The sequence below is a fragment of the Monopterus albus genome, unplaced genomic scaffold, assembly GCF_001952655.1.
Source record: "Monopterus albus unplaced genomic scaffold, M_albus_1.0 scaffold185.1, whole genome shotgun sequence".
Classification (NCBI taxonomy): Eukaryota; Metazoa; Chordata; class Actinopteri; order Synbranchiformes; family Synbranchidae; genus Monopterus; species Monopterus albus.
The window spans coordinates 193,622-199,621 of record NW_018128065.1 but is presented as its reverse complement, the minus strand read 5'-3'; positions in this window follow the sequence as shown (position 1 = coordinate 199,621).

The window sequence follows — 6,000 nt, the reverse complement described above, 5'->3', positions numbered from 1 at the left end:
TTTGCCACTCCTGCCTACGATGTAGACGTGTTGGCGTCGCTGCAGCTAGAGCATGAGAATGGTTTGTCTGTATCAGTGCTTATCCTCAGACTCTCATGTTTACCCTCGTGTTACTGTCATATATTTTATAACGCTCTGTATCATATTTACTTTGTCCGGTCTGTAATATTGAAAAGCTGTGTCTTGTCAGTTTCTAGTGAAAATACACTATAATAATAATGAAGTATAATGCTACAAGTGCATTTCCCAGGATGAAGCTTGAGCTTGCTCAGAGGATCGGCCAAGTCAATCTGAACAGCCAAAGAAATATTTTTATAAGGGAGTCCTGATGGTTGTCATGTCCCTATTTTCAGCCAAAGACATTTATTTCCCAGATTTAAATACACAAAAATACTACAAAACAGCATGATGGATTTAAACTAATCAGTTTTGGATCCTGTCTTAGTGGAGATGTTTTCTAAAAGACGTTATCATCAGTGTAAAAATGAGCATAAATACTCAATGAAACCAGCTGCACCCTCAAATTAAACAGATACAATAAGGTGTAGCCTTACATATGGTTGATGTATGTGTATAAATACAGTCTGTAACTCAGTGTGTAGGTGCGTTTGTGTCACTAGGTCTGCTTTGGCTCACAACAATCTCATGCACAGAATGCATGGTCATGTGATACGCGTTGAACTGTGTGCAAAATAAATGTGCTTTTACAGAAAATGCTTTTCAATGAGGGATCCCCGACAATGACACCAACAGTTAGTGTATCAGAAAATCGACAATCATGAAACAGCCCGTGTGATTCAGACCCACTCTGCTTCCTGCTACTGCACATATGTAAACATCCTGATCTGCTGCTGCTTCACTTCATATCAGTGAAGTGTTCACTAAACCTGAAAACAAGCATCTCTGTTGTTGAGTTGATCTGAATGTACTGCTACTTATTAATGGTAATGGCTGTCCTGCTTTTAGCAAGTCGATAGCACCAAAAGTTAAAGATATTTTGACAGGTTGCTGCTCACTGTTGGTGCATTGTCAACATTAGAAACTGAAGAAACCAGTTCGTGCATTTCAGACCTGTAATCATGCAGAAAGAACATCTGATATCTGGGCTACGAGTCGCAGTAGAAGCCCATCTGATTTCAGACAAACACTGATGTGGTTTTAGCTTGTTCTGTCCTAAAAGTCCATTTCCATGCAGACGAAAGCTGTGTCCAGATTCATGGGCTGCCTCCTCTGAATGATGCAGCCCGTGAATGTGGGACCAAATAGAATGAACTGTTGGACTAACAGGCGAGGCTGAACTTGGGGCTGCCCTAACTCCAACAATGGGCACAACTATTGGTGCGTTCAGGTGCTCCTCATCAATTTTTAAGGCAAAAACAGGGCCGGAGGGCAGTCCTGTGACCTGAGTGCAGCTGAATGCTACAAAGCAATCACACTAGTCAAAAGAACTGGACTTTGTGGGTTACTCGTGCTCGGGCACGCTGCAGATCATCTAGTGTGAGTACACCCTAAATCTACTAACTGATGGTGGAAATGGCCTGTTGACCACTTGTGTCCACATTGTGTTTAAACAGCCATTGTTATACCCAGGTCACCCTTTTATGTTGCACTGTTCTTCAAATGCAGATATTGTGGGAAGCAGTCCCTGAAATTGGACACAGCAGATGAATTCCTCCTTTAAGTGTCAGTATGGGTCAGAGGATCAGAGTATGGGTCAGAGGTCATCCTCCTCCACACGACATCATGCAAATTTAACCTGAACAGGATTACAGCAAACTGAACACGTTCTTCAAAACATGATCCGTTTCCAGGAAGTATCTTGGCATCGATTCTCGTCGGGTATCAGAGTGGCAGGCTCCATACCTACAACTCTGCTGCAGGCTTCTCACCTGCCATCCACAGTTGCAGGTGATTGTGCAGCAAATAACTTTCTGTTCCCTGCTCCCATATTTCCTCACATGGGAACAGTCTGCACTACCCACACTGAGCTATATGCTGTATAGTCCTAGAATTGTCTTCTCGTTGAATAGGCAGCTGAAAATCTCTGTATGAATATATCTGTGCCTTCTTGTATAAAGCATATTAAGAGAATATTTTCTTCAGTAGTTTTATTTTTCCTCAGGCAGTCTGTTAGAGCTGCGCTAATTTAAGGGAAGCCATATCCATAGGAGATGCAGAGTTACCGTGGTAAAGTGTATTTCAAGGCTGAGGAAGTCTGTGGCGCATCACACAGTGGAAACAAGGGGAAACACTTAAACTTCAGCTGTGAAGAGATGGTGATGTTTCTGTCACTGATGAACAGTGAAAATGTACTAAGCAGCATATTCGTAATTGATAATGTGGAGATATTAACTGGTCTTATAGTGTTTAAGATCATATCTGCTTCTTGTTTATGCTCTTCTGTGTATTTTGGCTCCTTTTGCTGATTTTCTCCATATGTTTGTAATATTCACACTACAACAACAATAACATGAACAGTTTGGATTCACTGAGCAGGAAAAGCATCATGGCAGCTTTACTGTGCATCACTCAGTATTTGACCTTTCCTGATGAATCTGTTGTGTATGTTTTTGGAAAAACCATTTAAAATAACTTAAAAAAAACACTTCTAAGTGGAATCTTAAAGAAAAGCCTAAAGTCTTGAGGCACAGATGAACGTGCCTCACGTCTTCCACCTGCCAAGTATCTCAGAGTGACTCAGTCTGTGGAGGACGACCAACCACACGATGCTGGACGTTGATACAGATGTGATGACTGCAGCCACTAAGAAAACTCTGGAGCCATTTTTTTTTCATAGCAATGTTTTTACACTAGCTTTAAGTATCTTTTCTGTTATTTGTATAAGAAAAAGAAAAATCAACAGTTCAATGTAAACCACTTTTATTAAGCCAAGTAGTTTTACTATCTATACCATAATATATGTTAAACAAATAATCACGCTTTATGTACCGTTCAGTGCTTTTTCATAAATATACATGTGCAAAGGTTAACATTGTGTTTGGCTCATTTTATTCTAAAGTCAGCGCTGAAGATTAGATGAAACTTTATTTGTACATTCAGGGAAGTTTGGTGATGTCTGCAGCAAAACCAGCAGTTTTCAGCAATAATCGTGGGACAGCATGGACCGCTTTATTCTTATTGCAAGACCTTACATTTCATCTTCAGGTTGTTGGACCATGGTATCATTTCCCTGCCTCCCTCACTTCCCCTCAAGTCCTGCTACTAGTGGGAAGCGTTAAGAGACAGAGATGAGTGAACAGATAGCTCCGTTGTTTGCTCAAGTATTTAAAAAAGGCTGAGATGAGTGTTGATTGTCATTGGTTTGAGACAGCAGAGCAGCAGCTACAGGCACAACATGAGACCTGTCTGCCAACATAGTGCAGGGCAATGTGTCGTCTTGTGACATAGTGGAAACGGTACACCACAGCTGAATGATCTGATGACATTTTGGTGTGCATATTAATAAGGTAAAAGTTTGTTTCTGTTAGTGTTCGATCTACTCTGACAATGTGTTCTTTTGTCAGCAACGTACATTATGTGATGTGAGCATAATTGGCTGTAGTGTCTTGTAGATGAAGGGTTACTTGAAAGAAACTCAAAGTGAAGGCATTGATACACTTATTAAACAAGGACAGGGCACATTATCAGGTTATTATGCTGTCAATGGGCCAGTGGCTGGTTTCCTTCCACAGTTTGTAGGTACAGAGAGCAGAAACACCTTCCATGGTGTTAATAAGAGTAGCATAGCTGTATGTGGAAGCTTTTTACCAGGAAATCTGTTTATTGACTGGTCACTGCATCCGATGGGGATGTTAAAGAAAGGGCTGCTGTAGAAACAGTATCACAAAATCAGTATGCAACTATATTTAGAATGAATCATTTAAAACCCAAACGTTCCAGAGGTTCATATTCCTAGTTTAGTGCTATAATTTATTTTATGTGATAATAAACTGAACAAACTCCACTTAGTGAGTGGATGTCCACCTGATGGCCCTGTAGACTTGCCTTCACTCCTACACCCACACAGAACTTGTGTTGCTGATAATAACTACAGACTCACTGTTAATAGTCTTCTTTTGTTAGACATTCTTGGTTGAACGGTGTCAGTGGTTGGACATCTGAGCGGACCCACCTCTCAGAGGTGACTGCTGTTACAAGCTAGATGGACCAGCCACTGCTTAACCTGAGCAAATACAATGCAGATGCTGTGTGTCAAGCCACATATCTGCTCTTTGCTTGGATGAGGACAGGGTTCATGGATGCTTTGTGTTAGGTCTGGAAAATGGTGTTGCTCATTGTGGGACTCTGGAGATTTATAATGGCACGGCCTGACATCCCCCTCTATGAGGCCAAATAAGAGTAAACATATTTTAACTCATATAATGAGCTTCCATATGAGTCTCTCCCATTCTTTGGCACATTTAGTATTATTGACTAATTGTTTCTGTCACATTGGACTCTAGGAAACCGTGATGGGAACTTTTCACTCTGAGACCACAGTGTTATTTGAGGAAATAATTTTCATAATAATAAAAATAATCCTCAGCTGGCAACAAGAATAAGAGCATCAGTGGCAACTGTAACATTATTCCTGTTTTTTCAGCGTAGGTGAGGATGCATAGACAGAGGAAGGGGAGGAAACAACACGGTTGGAGTTGGTTTATGTCCACCAGGGGGCTCACTATCCCCACCCTCACCCTGCACTGACTGCACAATACTGTGCATATGCAAGGCAACATTCTTACTGATAAGAACAGTTCCATCAGTAACATTTTGACTAAAAGAAATTACAGCATAATGGAAGAGTTGATAGGTGACAAATGTGCAAGCATTACTGATATAAACATGTATTTTTTAATAGCCTTTGAAAAAATGATCAACAGCTTTTCAGGTATCAGGTTTCATATACAGTGTTTCACTGTAAACACAAAGAAAAAGTGTTTTATCAGCACAACAAACTGCAGAAAGTATAAATATGAAGTAGTGGCTCTTCATCAACATTCTTGATTTTTGTAGAATCTGGTCTTAACACAATTATTAGATTGTATTTATACTGATGAAGTGAAGCAAATATGGCTGCCACACACTTCTGTAAAGTGATGTTCTTAAAAGCTGCACAATAACATTCAGGCCAGTTTGTTGTCCTAAGGTGAATCACGCTGTCATGGTTCTGTTCTGCCTGGTTCCGGTTGTATGCTTTTGTTTTGACGTAACTTCCTGTTTAGCCGTAGCTCAGTTACAGGGCTTTTACTTTAATCAGCACTTAATTGTTTACACCTGTTTTCACCCCGATATAAGCAGCTTTCCCTCCACCGGAAAGTTCCCAGATTGTTCTGGACCCCAGCTCTGACTTTCCAGCGATTATTCTTGTTAATGATTCACTTGTTCTGACCCTGGACTGACCACCATTCTTTGCCTAATCCTCCCCCCGAACCTCAGATATCTCCTCTCTGACCTCCTTTTGTGGCTCCCTCAGATGTGTGTGTTTGCCGGCATTGACCTTGGATTGGAATAGTGACCTGATTTGGATTCTGGACTTTTGTTCTGTTTGTTTTGTATTGCTAGTAAAGAATCTATACTTTACCTGTGTTCGTCTGGCGTTATAATTGAGTTATATACTATAGTTTAGTGTACACGCTTTACACACTACTGCACCTGTGATTTCCAGTTAGGGCATAAACATTGTTAAAAGCCTATGAACACCACAGCTCACTCAGTTTCGGTCTGGGTTGTGTCTAATCCAACATGGCTCCACATGGTGAGTGTGTAGAGCATCACATCCTGCTGCTGTAGGAAGGAGGTCTATAAAGAGCCAAAGAGCAGTGGCCACTGAAACATTTCACCATGCACAATTTGCTATTTATTCAACCTTGCATTGAAACACAGATGAGTAAGTGCTTCTGACATAAAGCACAGAGTAACAGTCTATACGTGCAAGCGTGGTTGGTTCCTTCCAGTCTAAATCTCCTGCAGAGTGCACGGTGCCCGGGATGACCTTGA